General features: G+C 41.7%; 1 protein-coding gene across 1 annotated transcript in view; it reads right to left on the bottom strand.

Annotated features, from left to right (window-relative positions):
- The window catches only part of gbf1 (golgi brefeldin A resistant guanine nucleotide exchange factor 1), a 130,193-nt gene extending 124,195 nt beyond the window's left edge, over nt 1-5,998 (bottom strand). Inside the window, 1 exon segment of the mRNA XM_034681656.1 lies at nt 5,518-5,998. The gene's annotated coding sequence lies outside the window, so the exon portion shown is untranslated.
- Between the last annotated feature and the right edge of the window lie 8,947 nt (nt 5,999-14,945).

Below are 14,945 nucleotides of genomic sequence, written 5' to 3'. Positions count from 1 at the left end.
TCAGGGAGGTGTTTGAAGTTTAAAGCATGTTTTCATGTGAGTCATTTAAAGGTGTTGCGTTCAGCGGAGATGCTCAGCTGGCGGCTGTGCGTCAGGTCTCCACGTATGCTTTTTAAAGAGGATCAATACGCAACTGCTGCCAACAACGACACAGACACGAAGGTTGACAACTTTAAACAGGACATTTTAACCTTTGGATACAAAGCCAACAGACTGGTGGGAATTGCTAGTACGCTATGTTTACAGAGCAGCAACATCAGAGCCGTCTGAGCTTTTCTGCAGCTGGACTGATTATGACCCGGTTGCGCTCTCTCGGCTGACACCTGACCGCGTACACATGTTTATTTTTCTCAATGAGAACGAGTAGACAGAAAACTGGTCTCTGTGAGTCTGAAGTACTTTTCTGTTAATAGTATGAGCCTTCACTTTATAAGACTATGTCCGCAGAGAATATTTTTATGAGTCTGATCGTTGATATTCAATGTTAAACATGTTGTACCTGTATTCAATACTGTTGGTTATATGCACTTTGTTGCTGTAGAAAACATAATTTAGGGGGAAAACAACGTAATTATCAATGTTTATTATGTAAGAAAGCTCAATATTTTCATTGATTAATCGATAATTGATCGTTAACATTTTAAAAAATTGATCACGGAAAATATTTAAAATTGACCTCCTTAATAGCCACCGTCTGGTGGGAATACCATATTACAACCAGGGACCGGTAAAAACAATGATAATAGTGCTTTTAAAATGAGAAAATATTCAAAGTAACTCATCGATCTTTAACAAGTGAACAAATATTCAAGCATTTGAAAATCATGTCCCCTCACTACTAGATAGTAATTTACTAATAGCAATGTATAATTGCTGCCTGATCCATTCATTCATTGAGTCAGCTGTAGTAAAAAAAACTCATCTGTTTTCAGTCAGTGATCAATGTAAGGTGGTATTTGGTGTACTTGACACACTGATGGTGTTTTTAGTGCTGATACAGGCTAGCAGTGTCGCCCTGTGAGGTAGCAACAACAGCAAGGCAGGTCCTGCGCAATGTCTGATGCTTCCTCACTGCCGGTGTTCTGCTCCTCTTCTACACTAACACAGGACTTCCACCAGATCCATGTCTGGTCCATCACAGCTCGCTGCAGTCCAGCTCCGTGCTCTCTCGTCCGTCAACACCCACGGAGCAGGACTGCCAGACAGCTGAATCAAGGATTCTCCTCCTCCTCTCCTCATCCATGTTGTCTTTCTGGTCCTTTGAAAACCTCTGACCTGTTGACTCCAGACCTGGCTCCGCTCATCATGACGGTTTGTTGTTGCAGTTAAGTGAAATATTTATTTGTAAATGAATTACTTATCTAAAAAATATATATTTACAGTTATGGCAATAGTCCAAATTTTAGATTACTCAAAAAAATTAAAAAAAATCACACAACCCCCAATTCCTGTCTGGCGACCCCCCCAGGTGGTCCCGACCCCCACTTTGGGAACCCCTGCTCTACATGCATACGTGTGCTGTGAAACGGGAAGGGACTGTCTGTCACTTTGCCATCGCACACAACCTCAACTGATGTACAACCATCTTTACTTTACAAACTTTGAGTAACGTAACGATCCAAACTACAGCAAAACAACTTGTAATCCATCATTCAAGCGTCTGTATCCGGCATCCACACATCTCTTTAGCAGAGTCAGAGAGAATGTGCTAAATCTCAATCCCTCCTCCTCCAGCTGCTCACAAACTGTAATCAGCTGATGCTCTCGTGAGCTAAAGCTACAGAGCCAGTGATGGTGCAGATCAGACTGAATGAAGCTGACTGAGCAAGACCTGACTGTAGTTATTGACATCACAGTGAACACACCTGTAGCTGTTACTGGTACAGTCATACAGGTTAGGATGATGAGAAGTTGATGTTTTACAGCTAAATGTGAACATGTTTACATTCACACGCTGGATGGCATTGTTCAAGAACTGAAATCTAAATGTATACATTTTACAACCGTGCTAGTTCTCTACATTTGATTTACAGACTACAAACAGTCAATCAGATATTGTGATGTATGGTTATGTGATTGTTTAGCAATATATTGATTATTGCAGTATTGTGTTATTATCGTTATCCCTGGCCAAGTATATCGTATCTAACATATTGATCAGTGAAGAGATGAGAGGTGCCACCTTTTTGATAAAGCTTATAGTTAAGCTGGATCAGGCTTGGACCAGCTTTTGTCATGCTGCTATAGGCCTAGACTGCCGGGGGAACTGGCACACTGACACACTTGGATCCTAGCTCACCTTCTTCCCCCCAACCCCTTCATCACTTACTTTAACTCTGCCTGTCCCATTAAAGTTACTAACCATAGACCTTTCTGGAGTCCCTGAGCTCCATTGTCTCGTAGATTCCTCTGAGCTGCCGTAGACGTCCTCCTGCTGTGGACGATCTGGACTCCAGCTGATACGGACGTGCTGGACTCCAGCGGCAACAGCTTCTACGACTCGTCTCATCACTATCACCTCTCTCTCTTACTCCCCTCTATCTGTCTTTCCAGACCCAACTCAGTCGAGGCATGATGTGTGTCTAACATGAGTCTGGTTCTGCCTGAGGTTTCTGCCTGTTAAAAGGAAGTTTTTCCTCACCACTGTAACTAGCTAAATACTGCGATGTGCAATGCTCATGATGGATTAAGGTGGGGTCAGACTGAGTCTTACCCTGTCTTGGTGTTGGGTCTCTGTTCATAATTTGACATAGTGTGGTCTAGACCTCCTATGTTTGTAAAAGCATCTTGAGATAACGTTTGTTGTGATTTGGCGCTATACAAATAAAGATTGATTGATTGATTGATTGACCTCATCCACAAGAGTCATCAATAGAGCTGTAAGAGTGATTTAATTTTCAATAATACTGCAATATGATAAAACAAGATTTTCTATTGTGGTCCATGTGAGTGGAGCTGTCAATGATGAGAGGAAGCAACTTGGCAGGCTACACTTAATGTCGTTGTACAATGTCCTCAGGTCGACAGAATCTGGCCCGGGAAACTCACGGCCAAATTCCACTGGATTAATGTCCGGTCTGTCCCTGATCTGTCACAGCTCTGGATCTGATAGGTTTCTATTCCAGTCAATGTGTTAACTTCCACTGGATCCGCTCCGTTGCGTTCCGGCTGCGTCTCTGATCCAGCAGGTCGGAGTCCCCCGGATCAGATACTCAAGACTTCTATTTTTGCCGGATGCCGGAGCACGACGCATCAATCTCAACAGAGCAGATGGAGCGGGACAGGAAGTCAGGTTTCACCAAAACAAAATGAAAACATCCGGTTAATTTTCAGAATAAGACACTCTGTGTTATCACCAGATCGTATTTCACTTAACTACAACAACAAACCAAAGACATGATGAGCGGAGCCAGGCCTGGAGTCAACAGGTCAGAGGTTTTCAGAGGACCAGAAAGACAACATGGATGAGGAGATTCAGGAATTACTGCAGGAAAACCTCTGTCACATGACTCCAGCTGTCCGGCGGTCCTGCTCCGTGAGGGTTGACGGACGAGAGAGCACGGAGCCGGACCAAAGCAGATCAGAAACGGACCGAACATAAGTCCACAGAAGTCCCATGTCAGACATCCATAAGAGCGATGCACAACAAGACCTGCTGTCCTCCTGATTCCCAGAGGCAGACTGTAATTACTAAAGCTATCACACTTCATCTGGACAATGACACCTGCCCTGTGAACACACACTGGGTCATGAGAGCTCTTCCCTCTAACGTTAGTACCACAGTACAGTGATGCTGCTAGAATTTCTTTCACTTCATCATACATCAGTGTCTGGAGAACTAGGAATACAAAATGTGCCTATGAGGTGAAGTGCAGGAATAAGTATTGTTTTTAAAATGATATTTGTAGCCAGTGATGTGACCGTTGAACCACATGAGTGAGGCAACAATATAAAGCTGTACTGATGGACTGAGGACCTGATCTTAATGTAGAGTGTGGAGGAAAAACAGAGAGGGATGTCAGCTGTGGAGGACTTGACTTATGATCAAGCTAGGGATGTTCACAATGAATTGAGTATCGATTAATTGATTGTTAAGAACTTACTTGAACACATTTCTTTGTTTCGATTTTATATCACGTGGATCAAACATCATGTGGTCTCATATTTGGTTCAGCTATCAGGGAGTTGTTTTAAATTTAAAGCATGTTTCATGTGAATCAGCTGACTGAAGGTGTTGCTCACAGCGGAGACGCTCAGCTGGGGGCTGTGGCTGAGTGACAGGTCTCCATGAGCGCTTTTTGTCTCCTCCGCCGGACTGATTATGACCCGGTGGCGCTCCCGGCTGACACCTGACCACGTACACATTATTTTTTTCTCAATAAGAACGAGTAGACAGAAAACTGGACACTGTGAGTCTGAAATATGTTTCTGTTCAGTTCCCTTGTTGAAGTCTGAGCCTTCACTTTTATGACTGTGTGTCTGTGGAGATTATGAGCCTGCTCCACACGTTGATATCAGCATGTTTAACGTTTCAAACACCTCAATACGATCTGAAGCTATGCAATACTGTCAGTTATATATGTTGTGTCGTGAAGGAAAATTTGATTCAAGGGAAAAACACATTTGGCTTTGTTTTTGACATGGAAAACATCTATGGTTTTTTTTATGATTAATCGATAATTGATCGTTAACATTTCCAAAGATCGATCATGGAAAACACTTGAAATGTACATCCCTAGATTAAGCACATTAGAGCCAAACTTTGGGCACTGCACTAAGTTCAGGGGAGGAACTTTATCTGTAGTCTCTGATGAAAAGGTTTTACATTGGCTTATATTAGTTAGAACTGAGCGGTGATGATTGGATTTGGGGTTTTGGTACAATCCACTTGTTATTTTTCCTCCAAATTCAGGTAGAGAAGGTTATCTGAGGTCTTAGTTTGATGCATTATATGTTGAAGAGTCAGATCGTAGCACACAGCTCTGATTTTTTATGGTGCAATGAAAATAGCATGTCTCTAACGTTTAAACTATTAAATATTGATGAGACTAATCGTGCTGGTTGTTTCAGTCATGTATCCCTGGACAGTCAGACACCTGAAGCAGTGGACCTGAGCTGATGAGGGTCTGTCAGGTGAGCTCTGAACGTGCTGGATAATTAGATTAACTTGGTCAGTGGAGAGCTAACAGGCTAACACTCACCACACTGACATGTTTAAAGACTGCTGACAGTCTCCTGACACACACACAAACACAACAACAGGACACAGGACCGACACGTGTACTCTTATCTATCGAAGTCATGAAGAGTTAACATATTAAGACAGAAACGGATCAATTATGAGCTCACAAACCTGACAGATAGACACCTAGCTCAACTAGCTAGCACGTCATCAGTCCTCGATTTGCAGCGTCTGTTTTTAAAGGAGCTAACACTTTAATTCATTGATTCACAGAAGCGAAACGGCAGCTGACAGTGGTAAAAAATCATCTTCAAGCTTTCAAGAACATACATTACCTGTGTGTGTGTCTGCTACTTCAAAGATGGAGTCCTGCTTATGCTAATGCTAGCCTAGCTCGGCAAGCTAGCAAGCTAGCCGGCCAACAGTGAATGAAGCAGACCAAAGTTGAGTTCTCTACAGCGGAAAGGCTCACTGAAAACCTCGGACATTCCTCTGTGTGATAACGTTATAGTCCAGGACACCGCTCCTTCATTCACTCTTCATCAGAATGCTCCATACGGTGATAAAGTGAACCCTTCCTGCAGCTGTCACTCTGCTCCTGGTAAACACACTGACGTGGAAAACCTCTGCGCTCTCAACCGAGCTTGACTAATGATTGACAGGCCGGTACACGGGCTACTTTACTCATAATTAAGGGCTTAACGTTTAATTAAATACAAGTATACAATAAATGTTGACTAAATGACCCTCTTTCTTCATCCTTTATGGTGGTATTTCTCTCAGAGAAAGAATATTGCCTGTGTAACAGAAATGAGGGCGGGACAAAGGAAGCGGTAGTGCAGTAAAGGTTGGTTACGCCGGGTTGATGACGACAGCAGCCCGGCTTGCATCACCAACATAGACTGTAAAAAATATGGACGTAGTATCCGTGACGTCACCCATCTGTTCCTGAGAGCTGTTTTGAAGCAAATCGACGGCAGCAGCCATATTGGTAATGTGGAACTTAACTAGGCAGAGTGTGAGGTAGTGTGAGTCTCTTAGCCAATGGCTGTGTGTTCCCGACCGGGAGTCACGTCAGTCATGTCCTTATTTGGGCAAAACTCATAATCTTAATATCTTCTTAACCGTCACGTTAGAAAAAAATTCACCCCCCGTACAGTGTATGCCATTAGAGAGATTAGCGTTGTAGGGCCAAGCCGTTTTTTGAACCAGGCTGTAAACATGTTTATTAATGCTGCAAAGATCGTCTTTTTCCCATTCATATCTATGTGGTTTCCGGTGTTTCTGCAGCCAGCCTCAAGCGGATTTTCGATGTATTGCAGTTTATATCACTTCCGCATTGGCTTCATCGTTTGAGACCGGAGTTTGCCGCTTGATCACCAATGAAGAGCGCTGTCTCACTGCTCCTCTCAATCTGATGACCAAACTGTCCACTAGATCAGGGGTTCTCAAACTGTTTTGGCTTGTGTACCCCTTTTCAGAAACAATTTCAGAACAGGTTATGATATTTAATTACACTCCCACAAAAGAACTTACTGCTAAATAGAACCTCAAATGGCACTCATCCCACATCAAGTACCTCGAGGTAAATTTATCTAAAGATCTGTCAAAATTATATGATGTTAACTTTAATTACATAATAAGAAAATAGTTGAAGATCTCAATGGTTGGAGTTTGCTCCCCCTGGACTTTGGCAGCAGAATTAGGGCAGTAAAAATGAATATTCTACCCAGATTATTATATCTCTTTCTATCACTCCCAGTAGAAATCCCACAGAAACAGTTGAGAGTTTGGAATACACATATCTCACGATTCATTTGGGATAAAAAGAGACCAAGGGTAAAACTTGCAACCCTTCGGCTGCCTGTAGATAGGGGGGGCATGGCTCTCCCCTCTTTAAGGGAGTATTATTTGTCAGCCTTGTTAAGACCTCTTGTGTACTGGTGTGACCCATCTTATGTGGCCAAGTGGAAGAGTATGGAGCTAAGTCTGACAAATACCCCAATACAGTCCTTGCTTGGCTTTGTTAACAAAGAGAAGGAAACATTACATACAGCAAGTCAATGGGTAAATCTTTCATTGAAAACATGGTCAGAGGTGATCAAGTATTTCCAACTCCAGCAGGAGGCTAAATTACTCAGATGGCCAGCATACAACCCTGAATTTGTCCCAGCATCTCTGGATGGTAATTACAAACAGTGGTCTTATTTTGGTATTACTGCCTTGTGTAAGATTGTTAAAAAAAGAGAGTTTAACAGCTTTGATGACATGTGTCAAACATATGAGCTTGGTGGGCAGGACTTCTACAGGTATCTACAGTTACGTGATTATATTTGTAAAGAAATCAAAAGTCCTGGCCCAGAAGAGACACCTAGTTTGATTCAAATATTCATTGATGCATACTATTCAAAGATCAATAAAGGCTTGATAAGTAAGCTATACCATGCCATCACTACACTGACTAAGGATAATACGGACTATATTAAACAGAGATGGGAAAAAGAACTGAGCATCAAAATAACTGAAGACACTTGGCAGCTTGCCTGGGAGATACAATCATCCTTTACGAACTCCTGGACCTGGAGGGACTTCTGCTGGAAAAACATAATACGTTTTTTTTATAACTCCCAAACAGAAGTCCAAACAAAGTGACACTCAACTCTGCTGCTGGAGGCAGTGTGGAGAGATGATGGTTGATCACACACATGTTTTCTGGTCTTGCCCCCTTATTAATGCTTACTGGAAGGACGTAGCAACGATTATTTCAAAAACTCTCGGTTTCACGATTAATATAACATTCATCTCGCTTTACCTCGGACATATCCCTGACGGAATGAGTAAACACGATGCCTACCTACTAAAGATTTTGCTGGCATCAAGTAAAAAGGCCATTACAAAACTTTGGCTTCAGAGGAAGTGCCCTACTGCTGGTATCTTTATTAATATTGTAAAACAACTACATCTTTTAGAGAAAATGACCTATTCTATACGGCTCCAAAAAGAACTGGGGGGAAAACGACGGGAGAAATGGGGTATTTATTTAGCCAGGGTAAATAACTCATTGTCACTTGTGTGACCAAGTATGCTTTTTTTGATGTATCTCATTTAAATTTGCGCTTTCTTGTACAGACCAAGCTATGACCTCATGTTTTTGTGTTCTTGTGTGTGTGTGTAAGTATATGTCTAAGTGTGTAATAATAATAATAATAATACCTAAGTTTTATATAGCGCTTTTAAATAACTCAAAGACGCTTTACAAATAAATAAATAAATACAAATAAAGACATACAAGACAAGCAGACGACAAGGGAAGAGGTGGAAAAATTAATGTGTGGGGAATGCCTGTTTGAAAAGGTAAGTTTTTAACTGTTTCTTAAATGAAAGGAGTGAGTCAGAAGCACGGATGTGTGGGGGGAGAGAGTTCCAGAGGGTGGGGGCGGCTATGGCAAAGGCCCGGTCCCCCAAGGTACGGTGCTTGGATTTAGTGATGGATTTAGTGTACGTAACCATGTCTGTTCTGAAAAAAAACCTAAGAAAATAAAAAGTAAAAAAAAACAAAACAATTTCAGCCAATTACCTCCTTGTATGGCCGAGAACAAATTTCAGGAAATAATATGGGAAAATAACATGATTAAATGTATGCATGTGGTTTTACAACAGTGGTTCCCAAACTTTTTCTGTGGGGACCCCTTTGTGGGGGAGAAAAAATTCCATGGAAAAAGTTCCCTATTTGATGTTGCATAGAAATAAAAATTAAATGATGTTGATAAAGTTGTCTTTAATCTGATTTTTTTTTATTTATTGTGATGCAACTTTTTATTTTTACATTTGTCACGTACCCCTTGCAGTACTCCCGCGTACCCCCATTTGAGAATCACTGCACTTGATGATTACGCCTGAAGACAGAACCATCAAAACATCTGAATATAGAAAATACCCTTTATGTCACATAGCTTACACTTAACGTTGGTACATTTCACATAGCCTTCATAAACAAGATTTAAACCAGTTCCCCTCCCCTCTCAGAGAAGGGGCCCAGCTGACCAGGATCCCCTCTGGTTAACATACCTACTAATAAAAACCTTATACAACCCCACTTCAAACCTGTCTTATGTCTAAGTTGTCATATAGTCTCCTCTATCATATAATCTCCTCTATGGATTTCCTCTTTCAGATGACTCCTAAATGATGACTTTTGACCTCTTCCAATAACTTAGGCATTAAAGAAATATTTTTAAAAGCTGAACAAGTGAAACCAAATTATTCAAATTACTTTACCCATCAATCATCAATCAATCAATCTAGACCGTACTCTATGCTATTATTAACAAAGATCCAACATCAAGACAGGATCAGATCCAGTCCCATCTTACAGACATGACTCAGTCTGATCTCATCTTAATCCACCATGAGCAGAGCACTTTGCAGCATTTAGCAAGTTACAGTGGCAAGGACAAACTTCCTTTAACAGGCAGAAACCTCCAGCAGGACCAGACTCATGTTAGACACACATCTGCTGAGACCATGTTGGAGAGAGGGATAGAGGGAGATGAAGAGAGAGAGAGATGATAGTGGTGAGACGGATAGTAGTAGTTGTAGCAGCTGGAGTCTGGCACGTCCACAGCAGCAGAGATCCAGAGGAACCTACGAGACAAGGGAGCTCAGGGACTCCAGAAAGGTCTATGGTTAGTAACTTTAATGGGACAGGAAGAGTAAGAGTAAGTGAGGATCCCAGTGTGTCAGTGTGTCAGCACCCCCGGCAGTCTAAGCCGATAGCAGCATATCTAAGAGCTGGACCAAGCCTGAGCCAGTTGTAACTATATGCTTTACCCATGGTCAGTAATGAACTTTATCAATTAACCCATCAATATGAATAAATACATCAACTATAAAACACTAGCCAAAACTTAGATTTTCACCTGATTGACTTTGTACAGAGTTTAAGATAATAATCTAGTAATACTTTCAATCAGTCGATTATCACAGCATCAGGAGTCTTTATTGTTCCAGAAATGCAAAAAACAAAATTGCTTTATTTTTTTTTACATTTAATGTGACTTAATCCATTCGTCTTAACCTCATTGGCTTCAAAACAGACACATTCAGTGGTTTAAAATACACATCTTATAAATAAACTCTGTCATCAAAGTGGTACATCGGATTAAGATGGAATCCTTTTTATGAGCGATTCTAAGAAGAACCCCTAATATGTGTTTGTAAGGTTGTGAGTTTGAAGGTTTGCTTTTATTGTTGTTGTCATTGTTATAATTTGTCTTGTGTTTCTGCATACATAAAAACTACAAACAAGGTGTTGTCTCATCCACAGCAGTCCAACAAATATATCTGAAATAACATCACTTGTCGTAAAAGCAGCTTCATACATCTGTCACGCCTCAAACTTTCAGTGGAAAACAGCAAGTTTTATTAATTTCCCTGGTCTGTTGTGTTTATCAGTATGTGATACAATAAATGTCCACCTCTTGATGAAGACAAGGGTTGTATGTGCCTCTCTAATCACATGACCGAGTCGTCATTTGCAAAACACTTTATTATCGTGTCCAGAAAACATGGCTCCTCCTCCTCCTCCTCCTGCCACCTCTTATCTCTCTCAGAAGCAGCCGTTTGTTCAACACCTCCACCTCCACAGCGTTTCTGTGTTTAAAGCATGAAGAACCGACTTGTGTCAGACCTCTGTTTGCTCTTTGCAAAGTGTTTGATCACCTGTCGGATCTGTAATTGCAACATTTCATCTGCAAATATACGCATGTCATTCTGCACGCCGCGACTGAACGTCTGCACCACCACAGCAATAACAACACTGGTACTCATACGTTTAAGCTCTAGCATGTACCCTACTTTCGCAGTGTACTCACCGATGAAACATGAAATCAATTCACATGTAATAAAACAAATACTGTAACAGATTTGTTCATCATTATCTATAGAAGCAGCTCCAGACTTTAAAAACCACGTCTGTCTGAGAAATCGTTCTCATTTGATCCATGGAGTCCAGGTCCTCTCTCTGTTCTGCTGCCTGTGAAACAATGATTTCTATTTGGTTCCTTCATCTAAAGTGAAGATATGAATGTGAGCTTGTGTCTCAGCTGCCTTATTAGAGATCAGTTGAGTTTCAGGCATGAGAAGAATGCCTGTAATTTAACAAAATCATTCAAACCAAACAACAAAGTTAAGAGTTTGCATCCCTTTGTCGGCTCCAGGTGAGGGTTTGGGCTTCAGTGAGTCAACTCTGTGTCACGTTGGGTTTCCTCTTCGCCTTGTCCTGTCAGTTATTGAGATGATAGAATCAGCATGTGGGCTACATACAAGTCTAAATCCAAACAATAAAACACGCTTTTGTAGGAAACTCTCTGGGCCATGTGTTCTTGTTTGAAAGATGTGACAGGCTTGTTCATCCCAAATTTCTTTTGAGACATTATATATCATTTATTGAGGCCTGAGAGAACTGCTCTGAAACCAGGACTCAAATACCATCTTTCTATAAGGAGCTGCAAACTCAGAGGGGTTGGTGTTCAGAGGTATTTCCCCTGAAATGTGTATTTCCATTGAACTTTTACTTTCTATTCAAGAACCATAGATTTACCGTAGAACATGTGCTGCAAATATTCAAAGAGGAGGAAAAAGTCCTCAAGCCGTCATCTCGATGAAGAAGTATTGAAGGAATACGAAGCAGCAGTAACACCTCTAAAGGGAGGCGTCTGGGAGCTATCCTTATCAGATGCCCGAACATGGCACGCTCAACTGGGAGAAGGCCCCAGGGAAGACCTAGAACTCGGGGAAGGGATTATGTATCCCGCCCCGGTCTGGGATCGACTCGGGATTCCCCAGGGGGACCTGGAAAGTGTTGCTAGGGAGAGGGATGTCTGGGTCAATTTGCTTGGACTGCTACCTCAGCGACCGACCCTGGATAAGAGGAAGAAAATGGATGGATGGATGAAAGGTTGGATGGATGGATGGATGGATGGATTGATGGATGGATGGATGGATGGATGGATGAATGGATGGATGGATGGAAGCAGCAGTAGCTGCAGCTAGCATTAGCACCAAAAAACAGCAAGTGCCGTGGAGCTGATACAACAGGTGTTTGAGAAAGTTTATCAGAGACGTCCCAAAGCTAAAGCAAATAATGTCAAACTCAGTGACTGTTCAGCACCTGATGATCACCTTCCTTCAGGTAGAGACCGAGAACTTCACCGGCTAATATCTGGACCAGTATCCTGAGTCTCCTCTGCAGACTCTACCTGCCCTGTATGATGTGATCTTTATACACACTCACAGTCTGATCCAAAACATCGTCAGGTACACGAGTCTGACCACGGACATGCGGACTTCTGAAGTTAGTTCAGAGAGGATGGCGAGTGTGACGGCCCAGTGATGAAGCCTTTAAGATGAAGAGGACCTTACTGCAGTGCAGTAGAGCTCCGATTCGCAGAGACTAAATATATGAAGAGTCAGAGATGATCTTTGCATCTGAGTGTTAACAACAGTGACTTCAGATAGAGCTGGTGAGTATAGAATATCAATGGAATCTTTGTTCAGTAAATTTCAGCCTTTCTTACTCTCAGGTGTGCATAAACTAAAAAATGCAACATAAAAAAGTAGTTAATCTGATCAGGATCAATCATCAGGAGCAGGTTATTAATAGCTATCGGTGTTAGCTCAAAAACATACCTTACCTCTTTCTCATGGCTCTTATTGTTAAATACTGACACACAATGTAGCATGTTTACTTACTCTCTGACACACGGTCAACTCAGAATGTTCTTATGATTTCATGCTCACAGTAAACACTTCATGTCTGGTTGTTCAAACATCATGACCCAGGTTTAGGTTGGGGGGTTAAACTCAAGCGTATCTCTTGTGAGGAGCCAAAGGCCGTGTCAAAGCGTCAGAATTTGATGACTAGGGAAAGAGAAAGGGCCGGGCTTTCTTCTTATCTCACGACTTGCTTTGTCTCTCTTTCTTTTTCTCTTCTTGGTCCACTTCATTTTCTGACTCTACACCTCTGGAGTGGGAAAAAGACAGTTCCTTTACAAGTTGTTGTGTAATCACCATCATATCTAGTCTTTTCTTTAAAGGTGACATATTATGCTTTTTTCATCAAAATATATTGGTTTAAGAGGTCCCCAAAACATGTCTTTAAACTTTATGCTCAAAAAAACACTTTGAAATCAGATTTTGGTCTGCCTTTAAACCCCTCTTTTTCAGCCCTGCTCAGAACAGGCTGTTTTCTGTGTCTGTGCCTTTAAATGAGAATGAGGTCTCTGACCACGCCCCCTCAGGAAGTGGATGGGGCCTCGGCTCTCGATCTAATGTTTACAAGTTGGCTGCATATACAGGGCTGCTCACAGACCCGCGTTACTTCAACCCTCTGAATTTGATCCAGAATCTGATCCTGACGGAGAGTTGCCTGCAACAGGACCTTTCTGAAGGATTGGTCACAGATTTACTGTTTCTTGTTGTTTTATTTGTCAGCATGTCGACGTGTGTCTTGGTACACAGCTACGAACATGTAGCTATGTGGCTATGCTAACTAGCGCTAGCACTTTTCCATGAAAAACAAAAACCATCCACTAGATCTTCAAATCTGCAGACGTGGGGAGTAAAACTGACCTTTGTGTTTATTAAGACAGCCTACAACTAGCATGCCTCCCTCCTACGCTCCTTGTTAGCACACATGTGTGCAGGTAATGAAAAACAGAGGAGGGGTTGAGTTGTATTTTATACAGTCTATGGGCTGAACAAGCTCCGAGCTTTGACTTCAGTTACAGACCAGATGTCGTTGTGACGTATGAAAAACACTGAAAACTGAAACGGCTGGTTTCACACACATTTACAGAAAGGTGGAGAAATCAGAACAGGGGCAGAATGGATTCTTTTCATTTTCAGGGGGTTTGAAGACATGCCAGGGAAACATATTTCAGGTATAGAACCATTAAAAAGTCCATTTTGCATGATATGTCACCTTTAAGGTGAAATAATTACATAAAGCTGATTTAATATAGTCTTTGTTAAAATGTAATTAGATCTCTTGGAAAAAGATGTCCCCTGACTTTGTAACTCATGCATGTCTGCACTCATCAAGGGCTGTGACCAAGATTTTAGGAACACTAAGGTCAAGCCTCAATAATGCCAAGTCCCCCTGCAGCCTCCTTCACTGTGGATATTCATTATTTTAGCTCATTGGAAATACTTTGTCAAGTAGCTTTGATTAACCTAAAGAAAAGAGGGATGGTTGTGTTTGCTTTCAGATGTGTTGTGCTTGGTTGGTAATTTAACCCTTTATATGAGTTCCCATTCAGACAAAGTCCAAAATGTTACGTAGTAAATTGAGATATAAAGACAGGATAGGACAATAAGAACACTTGACATATGATTTCAAACACCAAACATAGCATCAGAGGACCTTCAGTGTACTAATCCTTATTGAATCTGAGGACAGGGTGAGAAACAGTGCTTGATGCTAGCATCTTGTCCCTGTATAGTGCACAAATTATTCTGCAAGCTTACATGATGCTGAGGTAAAGGTTGACTGTCAGCCCCTCCAACATGTGTTTAGATTGAGAGTACAACAAACAGATCTTTACACATGAACATATGAAGGGTTTTCTCTGTTTCCTCACCGTCTCCAGCTACACCCCTCAGTATCGCCTGACCTGCAGAATGCATGAAGCAGTCTATCAGCACTGGCATGCAGCGAGGACTCCCTTTAATACGCCAGGTGTTACAGAAAGACAAACACACC

Source organism: Notolabrus celidotus, chromosome 4, assembly GCF_009762535.1.
Source record: "Notolabrus celidotus isolate fNotCel1 chromosome 4, fNotCel1.pri, whole genome shotgun sequence".
Taxonomy (NCBI): domain Eukaryota; kingdom Metazoa; phylum Chordata; class Actinopteri; order Labriformes; family Labridae; genus Notolabrus; species Notolabrus celidotus.
This window is presented reverse-complemented; position numbering and strand designations above follow the sequence as displayed.